The 13,828-nt window shown below is 46.4% G+C and overlaps 1 protein-coding gene across 1 annotated transcript in view; it reads left to right on the top strand.

Moving 5' to 3' along the window:
• Positions 1 to 809: 809 nt before the first annotated feature.
• The window catches only part of LOC132389053 (NACHT, LRR and PYD domains-containing protein 3-like), a 42,256-nt gene continuing 29,237 nt past the window's right edge, over positions 810 to 13,828 (top strand). Inside the window, exons 1-2 of the transcript XR_009510410.1 lie at positions 810 to 958; positions 4,499 to 4,667. The gene's annotated coding sequence lies outside the window, so the exon portion shown is untranslated. The remainder of the gene's footprint in view (positions 959 to 4,498; positions 4,668 to 13,828) is intronic.

Raw genomic sequence — 13,828 nt, forward strand, 5'->3', positions numbered from 1 at the left:
AGAATCTCACCTGGTCCCTCAACAGCAGCTCCATAGCAAAGAAAGCCCAGCAGCGTCTTTACTTTCTGCAAAGGCCGTGGAAAGTCCATCTCCCCCCCACCCCCCCATCCTCATCACATTCTACAGGGGTTGTATTGAGAGCATCCTGAGCAGCTGCATCACTGCCTGGTTCGGAAATTGCAACATCTCGGATAGCAAGACCCTGCAACAGATAGTGAGGTCAGCTGAGATGATCATCGGGGCCTCTCTTCCCGCCATCACGGACATTTACCCAACACGCGGCATCCGCAAAGCAAACAGCATCATGAAGGACCCCACGCACCCCGCATACAATCACTTCTCCCTCCTTCCCTCTGGGAAAAGGCACTGAAGCATTCGGGCTCTCACAACCAGACTATGTAACTGTTTCTTCCCGCAAGCTATCGGACTCCTCAATACACAGAGCCTGGACATTCACCTTACTGCCCTATTGTCTTGCTTATTATTTATTGAAATGCCTGCACTGTTTTGTGCACTTTATGCAGTCCTGGGGAGGTCTGTGGTCTGGTGTAGTTTTTTTTTCTTTTCTGTGTTATTTTTTATGTGGTTCAGTCCAGTTTTTGTACTCTGTCATGTAACACCATGGTCTTGGAAAAAAAAACACGTTGTCTCATTTTTACTGTGTACTGTACCAGCAGTTATGGTCGAAATGACAATAAGAGTGACTTGACTTGAATCGGCAGCATGTGCGGATTTGTCTCCGAGGCCCCGCCCACGCTCTGATGACGCAATAAGCACACTGCGCATGCTCACATTCCCGGGCTGGGCAGTGATTTTTTTTCTTTGTGTTGAAGCGGGTCTGGAGCGGTGGGTTGTCCACGGGATCCGGATCGGGAGAGGGTCCTCGCCCCCTCGGGCGGCGAGCCGGGGGGGCCGGTCGGATCATTCTCTGCGGAGCGGGACCGACAAGATCCATGCGGTGAGTATTGAGTTCGGTCCCGACCGATGCTGGGCAGTGAGTCCCAGTAACTTCCCCGAACTCGCGGTCTCACCCCGCTTCCTGAACAAAACCTACCGGGGTCTGTCCGGGTTGTGAGACCTTCACCTCGAACCTGGGGATATTTTCTACGATGTGTTGATAAAAGTTGGTTCAGGGAGAAGGGTAAATGCCAAAGTTCCTGTTGCTCTATCTTTGTCATTTTAGCACATAGTAGTGTGTACTGTTAATGCTGTATCTGTGTATTGCCGGAGGGCCATCAGTGATCGTCCTTGATCCCTGCTCCCCCCCCCCCCGTTCCATCTGCTTAATCCCTGCCCATCTTGTTCAACCTCTGTCCAGCCTGTATCCCACCACCTCGATGATAAATGTCGACAATCTCTCTTCTACCGTTGCCTTCATTGTGAAGTCTTTTGCCTCACGGAGTTATTTCTGAAATCAGTGTTTATTACCTGGAACTGCCAGAGGATTTATTTAATGCAGAGTGAGGGAGGATAAAGGCAGTCACTACAATTTTAGTTTCAAAGTTACCAAACGGCCGCTGTGTTAATCTTTGCCAGACGGAAACTCCCAGTATTTAAAGTTGAGTCCGATATTTCCTGTTTTGGTCATGTTTGGAGAGGCAAATTCCCTGTTGCCAGGAACAGCCACAGGATCTGCAGGGAGTGGAGCACAGTTTTATCGCTCTCTGGTCACTTCCTCTCATTGAGAGTTAGTGGCCTCGGGAGCAGATGTAACAGACTGATAGTGGGTGGGGAGGATGTTGTGAGCATTCACTGTGTCGAATGCATTAACCCTGTGTTGGAATGCAGAGAAAACTAATGAATGTGGGACTTAAATTTGTGCAACTTCGTTCAGGCCGTCACAAACATCTTGTAATCAGTCAATAGTTGTGCATCATTTAAAGTCAAAAGAGAAAATGCTGAAACCGTTCAGCAGATCGGGCAGCGTCAATTCTGATAGTGAGTCTTCCACAGTTTCTCTTTCCATAGATCCAATCTGATGTACCGAGTTTCCAGCATTTAATTTCAATTTGAAATGAAAAGCCTGTTGTTCCTGTTAGCCAACAGGAAATGCGACGGCAAATTGTACTGGGCAAATTCTCATTTAACAATCGGATAATGATAAAATGCTTTCAGTTTAGCTGGTGGAGACAATGTGAAACGTATTCCTGCCTGCTGGTGACCCGCGCCCAGGTTTTCCAGCCCGATATCTGGCCCAGTCAGAGGTTTATCAGGTTCCCATTCTGCCATCGGTTGATGCAGGAGTGTCAGCCTTTGAACTCTGAATGGCGGACACATGTTACCGGCAGTAAGGGAGTCCTCTGAAAATTGGTGTTTGGACTGTATACCTGGGGTGTAGACTCCGGGAAGATGGAATAGTCAGTATTTGGGATTTGACCAGGTCAGTACTTCTGTAGCTGGGGCTGAATGTTCCTCCTTCCATAATGAATCAGAAGTCTCGGGTTGCTGGACATTGGTTGTGGGGGAATCCCTGATGTGGGGAGGATGTGTGAGGATTCTGGGGTCGGTAAGTGTCACGTTCAGCTGTGTGACCCTATCACAGATTGTGACCTTGGTGAAGTGGATCTGGAGATCGGGCTGCTCGGGCTCATCAGGTGTTGACAGAGTGTTTCTGGTCTGGTCTCAGTTGTTTGTTTTTGGGGTTCCTTTGGAGGCAATGAGTGATAATCTGAGGAGAGAATGAGGATGCTCAGAGGATGTGCAGACCAGCTAGCAGATGTTCTCACTGACATCTTCAACATCTCCCTGAGCAGCGCCACCGTTCCAACTTGCTTCAAGGCCGCCACCATCGTTCCCATGCCGAAGATGTCTTCAGCGTCCTGACTAAATTACTACCGCCCTGTTGCACTTACATCCATCATCATGAAGTGTTTTGAGAGGCTCGTCATGAGGCATATCAAGACCCTGCTGCCCCCCTCACTGGACCCCCTGCAGCTTGCATACCGTACCAACTGCTGAACAGATGACGCCATTGCAACCAGCCTCCACCTGGCCCTAACCCATCTGGACAAAAAAGACACATGCGTACGGACGCTGTTCATAGACTTCAGTTCAACATTCAACACAATCATCCCCCAGAAACTGATTGGAAAGCTGTGACTACTGGGTCTGAACACCTCCCTCTGCAACTGGATCCTAGACTTCCTGACTGGGAGACCTCAGTCAGTCCGGATCGGGAGCAGCATCTACAACACCAGCACACTGAGCACAGGGGCTCCCCAGGGTTGCCTTCTCAGTCCACTGCTGTTCACTCTGCTGACCCACGACTGTGCTGCAACACACAGCTCGAACCACATCACCAAGTTCGCCAATGACAGGACCATGGTGGGTCTCATTAGCAAGAACGATGAGTCAGCTTACAGAGAGGAGGTGCAGCGGTTAACGGACTGGTGCAGAGCCAGCAACCTGTCTCTGAATACGAACAAAACAAAAAAGATGGTTGTTGACTTCAGGAGGACATGGAGCAACCACTCTCCACTGAACATCAACAGCTCCTCAGTAGAGATCATAAAGAGCACCAAATTTCTTGGTGTTCACCTGGCGGAGAATCTCACCTGGTCCCTCAACACCAGCTCCATAGCAAAGAAAACACATCAGCGTCTCTACTTTCTGTGAAGACTGAGGAATGTCCATCTCCCACCCCCATCCTCATCACATTCTACAGGGGTTGTATTGAGAGTATTGGAGCAGCTGCATCATTGCCTGGTTCGAAATTGCACCATCTTGGATCGCAAGACACTCCAGCGGATAATGAGGGCAGCTGAGAAGATCATTGGGGTCTCTCTTCCCACCGTAACGGACATTTACACTACACGCTGCATCCACAAAGCAAGCAGCATTATGACGGACCCGACACACCCCTCATACAAACTCTTCTCCCTCCTGCCATCTGGGAAAGGGCACCGAAGCATTTGGGCTCTCATGACCAGACTATGTAACAGTTTCTTCCCCCAAGCTATCAGACTCCTCAATACCCAGAGCCTGGACTGACACCTTACTGCCCTATTGCCCTGTTTATTATTTATTATAATGCCTGCACTTTACGCAGTCCAGTGTAGGTCTGTAGTCTAGTGTAGTTGTTGTTTGTGTGTGTTTTTTTTTCTCTTTGTGTTGTTTTTTTACGTAGTTACATCTAGATTTTGTACTGTGTCCTGTAACACCATGTTCTGGAAAAACGTTGTCTCATTTTTGCTATGTACAGTGCCAGCAGTTGTGGTCGAAATGACAATAAAAATGACTTGACTTGAGTTGAGCTTCAGGGTTACAGGAGGAAGGCAGGAATATTGTTTTGGAATAAAATCAGCCATGGTTGAATGGTGGAGCAGACTCGATGGATAAAATCACCTCATTCGGTTCCTGTGACTTATGTCTTTCAGTGAGTTTTTATTTAGGAACATTCAGATCATTATATTTGTCTTCAATCTTTAGAATTCAGTGAGCAGAAATGTTTTGACCTCCTTTGTATTGTTAACATACTTCATTATCTTTCATGTTAAAGTTAGACCTGTGGTGAGAGATTTATTGGAAGAAAAGCCCACAACTGGAAGCAAACCACGACTGAAGTCGAGGGAACAGCAACAAGTGAACCAACCCGAGGACTGAGAGCACCAACTGGAGAGAACCCATCTGACTCGGAGATACCAGTGATTCAGTCAGGAGAAAGTTTGGTGAGTCTCCTTTACTCAAACACTGGTCCTTTAGACATCACATACCTGTACAAAGGAAGGTAGGATATAGTTGGAGTGAGACCGAATGTGCCCAAAAGTACCAGTTATGCCTCTGTCAGAACAGTTGCAATCACTCCAGCTCTGGTGATGTGCTGTCAGTATCCCAGCTCTTTAAATTCACTCACATTCCCTCAGTGTTTGTTCATTTCAAGGTCTTCCATCCTGTGAAGCTGCTTTTGGTCACTTCTGAGTGGGGAGATGGAAACGAAGGGGAGAGTTTATACTTAATATCTTTCCAAATAAAAAATACTTTGAAATTACTTGCTGCAAACTTGCTTGAGCTTTTCTCAACAACACACACAAAATGCTGGTGGAAGACAGCAGGCCAGTCAGCACCTATAAGGAGAAGCACTGTCAACGTTTCAGGCCGAGACCATTCGTCAGGTCAGGAGATGAAGGGTCTCGGGCTGAAACGTCGACAGTGCTTCTCCTTATAGATGTTGCCTGGCCTGCTGTGTTCTACCAGCCTTTTGTGTGTGTTTGAATTTCCAGCATCTGTAGATTTCCCCGTGTTTGCCCTTAGCATCACCCCCTGCTTCCAGCCATTCAGCTGTTCCCAGACTCTGGGGCTCTGTCACAAACACAATGTTCAGGAAGGTTAGTCAGATGGACCAAACAGAGGGTCTGGCTGACCTGTCCTTTTAATGTGACACCCCTGAACTCCACTTCAACTCTATTCAACTATATCTGGGAGAACTTCAATGACCATTCCTCTCAGCAAACAGCTGTTTGAATGATACACTGACTTACAGGAAGGGGTATCTGTGGTTCTCATTGTCAGGGTGTTTGGTTTACCAGGAGACAAAGACTCTTGTGTTTACACTGCAGCCGAATCCGGTTTACATCAGTCAAGCCATTGTTTATGAAAATAGTAAACAGTAGATTACTGCACTGGCTGAACCACCTAAACCAGATCACCCTGGAAAGTCCTCCCCAGAAACATTTGGGGTTTTGTGACCCAATTCAAGAAAATGGCTACGCTGCCCACTCCGTCAACAACATGGCAAATCCGGGCATGTGGCAGGGGACTTTTCCTCACATCTGTTATGCTTTCTTCATTATCCCCATGAAATCATTAAAAATGTCCAGTAAACAGCTTTTGAAAACAAGTTCTCACCCACATGTGCTGTCACTCTGCGCCCCCACATACCTGATGTCACGTGTGGGTTCCCCACATTGGGATCTGACATCGCGTGTGCAATTCCTTACATCACACTGGCGCAGAAACAGTTGAACTTTACTGGCTGAGGTAACAATGGTCTGACCCACCCACCCCACCCCACAGTCAACAGAGGAATTACTCTCTTCCCATTGGTGTGAAGCAATGACACAAGGGACAAGGGGGCTCGTCTGTGGAAATGTCTGAGGCCATGGTGGTGGCGAGCAGAGATATTCACCACTTTGGGGGACAATTGCTGGCAGACTGTTGACCTGCAAGTGGGGCTAATGGTCTGGGCAAAGTAGATTGGAGTGGTGATGGGAGCAAGGATGGACTGGTGTTGGGTATTATTAAATTACAGGATGGACATGATGGGCCAAGTGGCCTGTTCCTGGTCCTGTGTTTAAAGAGAAAGAATAACCAGACCCTTCTTGGCCCTACAGGATGTCCCAGTTGGTGTTTTAGCAACCAGTGCTTGGAGCTCAGTTGTTCCCAAACTGTGTCAACAATTTGGCTGAGGGACCAAATTAAACATTTCCAAGTCAGCTCTTGGAAAAAATGTATATTTGTATAATGTTAATGACAGAGAATGTATATTTATGATTATTGATACATTTATGTTTCCATATTGTTAATGATATAAAACTTATATTTACAGATTGTTACTGAAAGAGAATCGTATAATTTATGTTCTGTGTGTTATCTGAATGTACTTGCCTGTGATGCTGCCACAAGTCAGTGTTTCTCTGTCCCTGTACCTTCCCGTACTTGTGCACTTGGCAATAAATTCAACAGGACCTGAGAAATCTCAGTGAGATTTGATTAGTGATGATCATCTTGGCAGCTCGCTAGGCCAATGATAGAGATACTACAGTGTCAAGTACAAGACCTTAACAGTGTCGATGAACAGAGGGATCTTGGAGTCCCAAGTTCATCACCCCCTGAAAGTGGCTACACAGATTGACAGGCTGGTTAAGAAGGCAAATGACATGCTTGCCTTTATTAGTCATGATATAGCATTCAAAATTCAGGAAGTTATGTTGCAGCTTCATGAAACGTGAGTTTGGCCACATCTGGAGTATTTCATACATTTCTGGCTGCCTCATTCCAGGGAGGATGTCAATGTCCCTGGAGAGCGTGCAGAAAAGGCTTACCAGGATATTGCCTGGATTCGAGGGCATGAGCTATAACAACTTGGGTTGTTTTCTCTGGAGTGATATAGGCTAGGGTGAGATGATGGAGGTGTATAAAATTATGAGAGGCATAGATAGAGAAGACAGACAATATTTTTTTATCCTGGTTGTAAATGTCTAATACAAAAGGCCATGTATTTGATGTGAGAGCGGCTAGTTTGAAAGGAGATGTGAGGTACAAGTGTTTTTACCAGACAGAGTGGAGGGTTGCTATGATGTGCTGCCCGCGGTGATGGTTCTGGCAGACACAATATTAAGAGATATTTAAATCAGCACCTGGATGTGAGGAAGCTGTGGACATTATGTCAGCAGAAGGGATTATTTGGCCATTTGATTCCTAATTTAATTAGCTGAGCAAAACATTTTGGGCCGAAGGGCATGTTCAGGTACTGTACTGTTCAATGTTCTGTATCTTTTGTCGAGAGGTTTCAGGCAGACGGAGGCAAAAGGAGTGAGTGGGAGCAACAGGTCAGCTGGAGCCCAGTGTGAGATCACCCAGTTCTGTAGGAGAAACAAAAACTGTGTGTTTAATGGTGAGGGACTGAGGTGCAGTGGGTAGGGAGGGAGGTAGAAGGTACATTGGGTAGAAAGTGTGGGAAAAGGCTCCGAAGCATTCAGGCTCTCACGACCAGACTATGTAACAGTTTCTTCCCGCAAGCTATCAGACTCCTCAATAGCCAGCACCTGGACTGACACCTTACTGCCCTATTGCCTTGTTTATTATTTATTGTAATGCCTGCACTGTTTTTGTGCACTTTATGCAGTCCTGTGTAGGTCTGTAGTCTGGTGTCGTTGTTGTGTTTGTTTTTTTTTCTGCTCTGTGTTGTTTTTTTACGTAGTTCAGTCTAGTTTTTGTAATTAACACCATGGTCCTGAAAAACGTTGTCTCATTTTTACTATGTACTGTACCAGCAGTTATGGTCGCAATGACAATAAAAGTGACTTGTCTTGACATTGTATTTATTGTAAGAGTTATTAGGTATAAGAGTGAAAATGACTTTAACGATTATTTGGACTTTGTTGAGATTGTACCTGGAATATGGTGTAAAATCCCGCTCCCCATACTAACACGGGTTATACAGACCAAAGAACAAACTGCCGGAGGAACTCAGTGGGTCGGGCAGCATCTGTGGAGGGAAATGGACCGTCAACATTTCGGGCCGAGACCCTCCCTCTGGACTGAGAGTGGACGGGAAATAGTCAGAGAAAAGAGGTGAGGGGTGGGGATGGGGCAAGAGCTGGGGAGTGAGAGGTGGATCCAGGTGAGGGGGAGGTGGGAAGGTGGAAATAATGACATGAGTGGAAGGTGAGTGGTTGGGACAACACGGGGCTGCAGAAGATGGAAATTAATTCCATGGAGGATTAAAAAACCTAGTGAGCTGGGATGCAGTCCATCTGGCCCAGTCTCTGAAAAAGGGGATGGACTGAGATGAGAGGAAATGCCTCCACTCTGAGGGTGGTGAATGTCTGAAAAACCCCACCACAGAGGGCGGTGAAGACTCAACGATCATCCTCACGTAAAACAGAGACTGGCAAATGTGTGGAGACTGAAGGGATCAAGGAAATGAGGATCGGGCAGAAACATTTGCCTGAGATGGGAGAGCAGCCATCATCTTGTTGATGGTTTGAGGGGCTGAATGACCACCTCCAGCGGATTCTCACTTGATGTTTCAGTGTTCTTGTCTAGTGAAGCTCCGGATGGATGTGGATAGAAAATAGTGTGATTCCAATGAAACCTGCACAATTCCTGTTCGGGTGGGAATTTTACGTCGGACCGGGATGGGAATCGAGCCCGGAACTCTGAGAACCGGGAGGTGGAGCAATGGGGACGGGAAGATACAGAGGGAAAAATTAAAAATGTAACTGGTGTAAATATGAAATAACGTGTAAAATGCGGCAGGTCGGTCGGGCAGTGTGTGAGGGGCTAGGAACGTAGTCGCCAGTTCAGACGGGAGACCCTCCACCCGTCACATAATCCAGGTTCTCGCTCCCATTTCAAATGCAGATCTACAGCATCTGAGGTTTTCGCTTCCGAGGCCCCGCCCCCACTCTCACAGTCTCCGGATGGGCTGGGGTTTTCTTTCCATTCTCTGTTGAAGGGGATCGTCGACTGGGAGCCAGTGAACCGATCACTGTCTGCGGGACAAATTGATCAAGTTCTCATCGGTCAGTATTGAGGCTGGTCACTCGGGGTGAACGCGACTGACAATTTCCCATCGGTGACTACTGGGGGAGGGGGGAACCTGATGTTAGGAAGTGAGTCCCATAAATTTCCTCGAACTGGCGGCCTCGTCCCACTTCCTGGATACAACCTGTTGTGGTCGTTCTGGTTATGGGACCTTCACACAAAACCGTCTGACATGAACTGCCGCTCAGCCCCTGGTGTTCTGGTCCCAGGAGCGATGTCAGGACTAAGCCCATCCGTTAAGTTGTACCTGGGGAACTTTACCTCCATCACCCAGCCCGGTAGTGGATCTAGTCTTCACCTGGATCGATGCCTGGGGTCGATAATTGTTTTACATATTTCCAGCACACTGGAAGCGGACGTTCGGTACATTGTGTCCTTGCAGACGGAGGGTTAAACAGAGTAATCGCACCCTCGGGACACTGCTCCTCGTGTATGGGTAGTTTCATCTTCCCCGTTCAGACAGGACAGTGAGATCCAGATCTCTCACGTCCTCTGGGGAGAACTGGGAAGTTTACATCATCTTCTTCTATTTCTGCGACTTGACAGCATGCAGCCAATGTTTCCCGATGTGTGGCCCTATTAATGGGAGAATTAAGTTTTTTTCATGTATCTGAGTTTCCCGGAAATCTGTACACTCCTTCCGGAATTTCTAAAGGAGCAACCCAGGCTGTCTAATATTTCCCCACGATTAAAATGGGGAATCTTCTTTTTACATGTTACCAATGTACAGTGAAACATTGTCTTTGGTGTCATCCCCACAGAGCAATACATTACAACAACACATTGAGGTGATATAAGGTGAAACAAAAACAGAATGTAACAACTCATTCTGGTTACAGAGAAACTGCACTGCAGGTAGATATGTGATGCAAGGTCACATCTTGTTAGACTGTGAGGTCAGGAGTCCATCTCATCACACTGGGGAACATTCAGTTTGCTTATAACAGCAGAATGGACACCGCCCTTGACACAGTCAGTGGGAAGTATAGGCTGACTCCATGGAGGGGAGGTTGGTTTCTATGTTGTACACAGCTGTGTCCACAGTTCTCCGCTATTTCATTCAGTTAAAGGAAGAGCAGTAGCCATATGAAGATGTGAAGTATCGGGATGGGATACTTTCTGCGGTGCATTGATAAAGTGTACAGTATAGAAAATAACACACACCAAAATACTTATTGTTTGTTCTGGCTTTGTTATATTGGAATCTGTTATCTCCTAGCATGTACTATTATCTCAGGATCTGTGTACTGCTGGAGGACCATCAGAGATTGCCCTTGATCCTCTTCTCCCATCAGGCTCAATCTGCTCATCCCCTGCCTATTTTGCTCAACATCTGCCCTGCCTGTATCCCAACACCTCAATGATATATATCAACCATCTTGTTCAACCTCTGTCCAGCCTATATCCCACCTCCTCAGTGAGATATATCAACCAACTTGTTCAACATCGGCCCTGCCTGTATCCCATCACCTCAATGATATATATCAACCATCTTGTTCAACCTCTGTCCAGTCTGTATCCCAATGCCGCAATGATAGATTTCAGCAATCTCTCTTTCAAACTTTGTCTTCATTGTGAAATTTTGTTTTGCATCTTTTCCAGGATATTTTTATATAGACAGGACTACCAGAAGTTTAATTGAACACAGCACGTGGCAGGGTAATTGCAGCCATTTCAATTTTAGTTTCACCGTTACAAAATGGCTGCAGAGTTAATCTTTGTCATAATTGAACTCATAGCATCTGATGTTAAGTTTGTTATTTCCTTTCTCGGTTATTTTCAGGGAGCCACTTCCTCTGTTTCCAGGGTAACGGCCCGTCAGAGCTGAAGCAAGTGTTGCACTTTTTATCGCTCTGTGGTCACCGCCTCTCAGCGCAGAGACAGTGGCCTCGGGAGCAAATGTAACAGAATGATAGTGGGAGGAAAGGATGCTGTGACTATTGACTGTATGGGATGTGTTACACCAGGGTCAGAATGAACTCAGAACTAACAAATTAGTTGGGGTGGGGTGGTATTTACAGTCTAGGGTGGCAATCAGTTACTATCTGTGCATTAAAATGAAGATGGAGAAAATACTACAGTTGCAGGAAATTTAAGGAGATAATACTGGAAACGCTCAGCAGATCGGCCGCATTTTGGACAGTCTCAGTTCTGGAACTGGGTCTTCCACCATTTGTCCTTTCAGAGATGTAGTCTGATGTACCGAGTTCCCAGCATTTCCTACTTTATAATTTTACATTTTGTTCCTGCTACACTGCAGGAAACATGGCAGCCAGCTGTGCTGGGCAAGATCCCACACAGCAGGAAGATTGTGATCAAATGTGTTCGGTTTAGCCTCTGGTGTCAGGCTGAAGTGTACCCGCATTCTCTATACAGATCGGGGAACCAGCCTGACCACCGGCCCCGGCAGACGGTCATTAGGTTCCAATTCCACCTCAGTTTGTGAATCGGAAATGGCAGAAACACCACGGCAAATTGCCGGCACCAAAGCGTCTTTGCATGGGTGATGATATTGGGCCGGTGACTCTGAGAATATGGAACTGGCAGTATACGGGCTTCAGTCCAGGTTGGTAATTCGACAGCTGGGATCGGAATTTTCTCAGTCTGCAGTGAAGCTGAAATCCCGGGATGTTGGGCATTGGTTATGGGGAAATCACCATCAACACTGCCCAATAGGACATCATATCTGTGAAGTATTTTGGAGATTATTTAAAAGTTAACTAGGTAGTTGGGTGAAGTTGGGCAGTGATGTTGTTCATCTGAACTTTGGTAAAGTCTGTAACAAGATCCCGCATGGCAGCTGATCGGGAAGGTTCAGTCACGTGGGATTCACGGGGAGCTGGCGAGGTGGATTCACACCGGGCTCCAGAACAAGAAACAGAGGGAGATGATTGAAGATGGTTTTAGCAAATGGAGGCCTGTAGCGAGTCGAATGTGTGTGTCAGTGTCGACACCTCTGTAATTCATTATTCATGCCATTGATTTGTACATGAATGTACAAGGCACGATTAGCAAATTTGAATTGAATTGTACTAAATTGACTTTATTTCTTACATCCTTCACATACATGAGGAGTAAAAATATTTACGTTACGTCTCCCTCTAAATGTGCGATGTGCAAACAAAGTAATTTATAATTTAAAATCATTTGAACATTCCATATAATATAGATTACCACAGATCAACGTGAGTTAATTAGCCTGATGGCCGGGTGGAAGGAGTTGTTCCGGAGCCCGTTGGTCCTGGTTTTTTATTCTGCGGTGCATTTTTTCGGAAGGTAGCAGCTGGAATAGATTGTGGTTGGTGTTTCTCTGGTCCCCAATGATCTCTCGGGCCCTCTTTACACACCTGTCCTTGTAAAGATACTGAATCATGGGAAATTCACAACTACAGATGTGCTGGACTGTCCGTACCACTGTCTACAGAGTCCTGCGATTGAGGGATGTACAGTTCCAATACCAAGCAGTGATGCAGCGAGTTAGGATGCTCTCAGTTGTGCCCCCCAAAAAAAATCTTCTTCTGATTTAGGGGTGTTGGCATATAGATGAGGGTAGTGCAGTGGACGTGATCTACATGGATTCTAGTAAGGCGTTTGACAAGTTCACACAGTAGGTTTATTCAGATAATCAGAAGGCATGGGATCCAGGGAAATTTGGCCAGGTGGATTCAGAATTGGCTTGCCCGCAGAAGGCAGAGATCGTGGTGGAGCGATTACATTCAGATTGGAGGGTTGTGACTAGTGGTGTCCCACAAGGATCGGTTCTGCGACCTGTACGTTTCTTGATTTTTATTAATGACCTTTATGTCGGGGTAGAAGGGTGGGTTGGCAAGTTTTCAGACAACACAAAGGTCGGTGATATTCTACATAGTGTAGAGGATTGTCGAAGATTGCAGAGAGGTATTGATAGGATGCAGAGGTAGGCTGAGAAGTGACAGATAGAGTTCAACCCGGAAATGTGTGAGATGGTACACTTTGGAAGGAAAAACTCCAAGGCATAGTACAAAGTAAATGGCAGGATACTTGGTAGTGTGGAGGAGCAAAGGGATCTGGGGGTACATGCCAGAGATCCCTGAAAGTTGCCTCACAGGCAGATAGGGTAGTTAAGAAAGCTTATGGGGTGTTAGCTTTCATAAGTCGAGGGATAGAGTTTAAGAGTCGTAATGTAATGATGCAGCTCTATAAAACTCTGGTTTGGCCGCACTTGGAGTACTGTGTCCATTTCTTGTCGCCTCACTATAGGAAGGATGTGGAAGCATTGGAAAGGGTACAGAAGAGATTTACCAGAATGCTGCCTGGTTTAGAGAGTATGGATTATGATCAGAGATTAAGGAAGCTAGGGCTTTACTCTTTGGAGAGTAGGAGGATGAGTGGAGACATGATAGAGGTGTACAAGATATTAAGAGGAATAGACACAGTGGACTGCCGGCGCCTCTTCCCCAGGGCACCAATTGCTCAATACAAGAGGACATGGCTTTAAGGTAAGGGGAGGAAAGTTCAAGGAGGATATTAGAGGAATGTATTTTACCCAGAGAGTGGTTGGTGCGTGGAATGCACTGCCTGA

This window comes from Hypanus sabinus, unplaced genomic scaffold, assembly GCF_030144855.1.
Source record: "Hypanus sabinus isolate sHypSab1 unplaced genomic scaffold, sHypSab1.hap1 scaffold_467, whole genome shotgun sequence".
Lineage (NCBI taxonomy): Eukaryota > Metazoa > Chordata > Chondrichthyes > Myliobatiformes > Dasyatidae > Hypanus > Hypanus sabinus.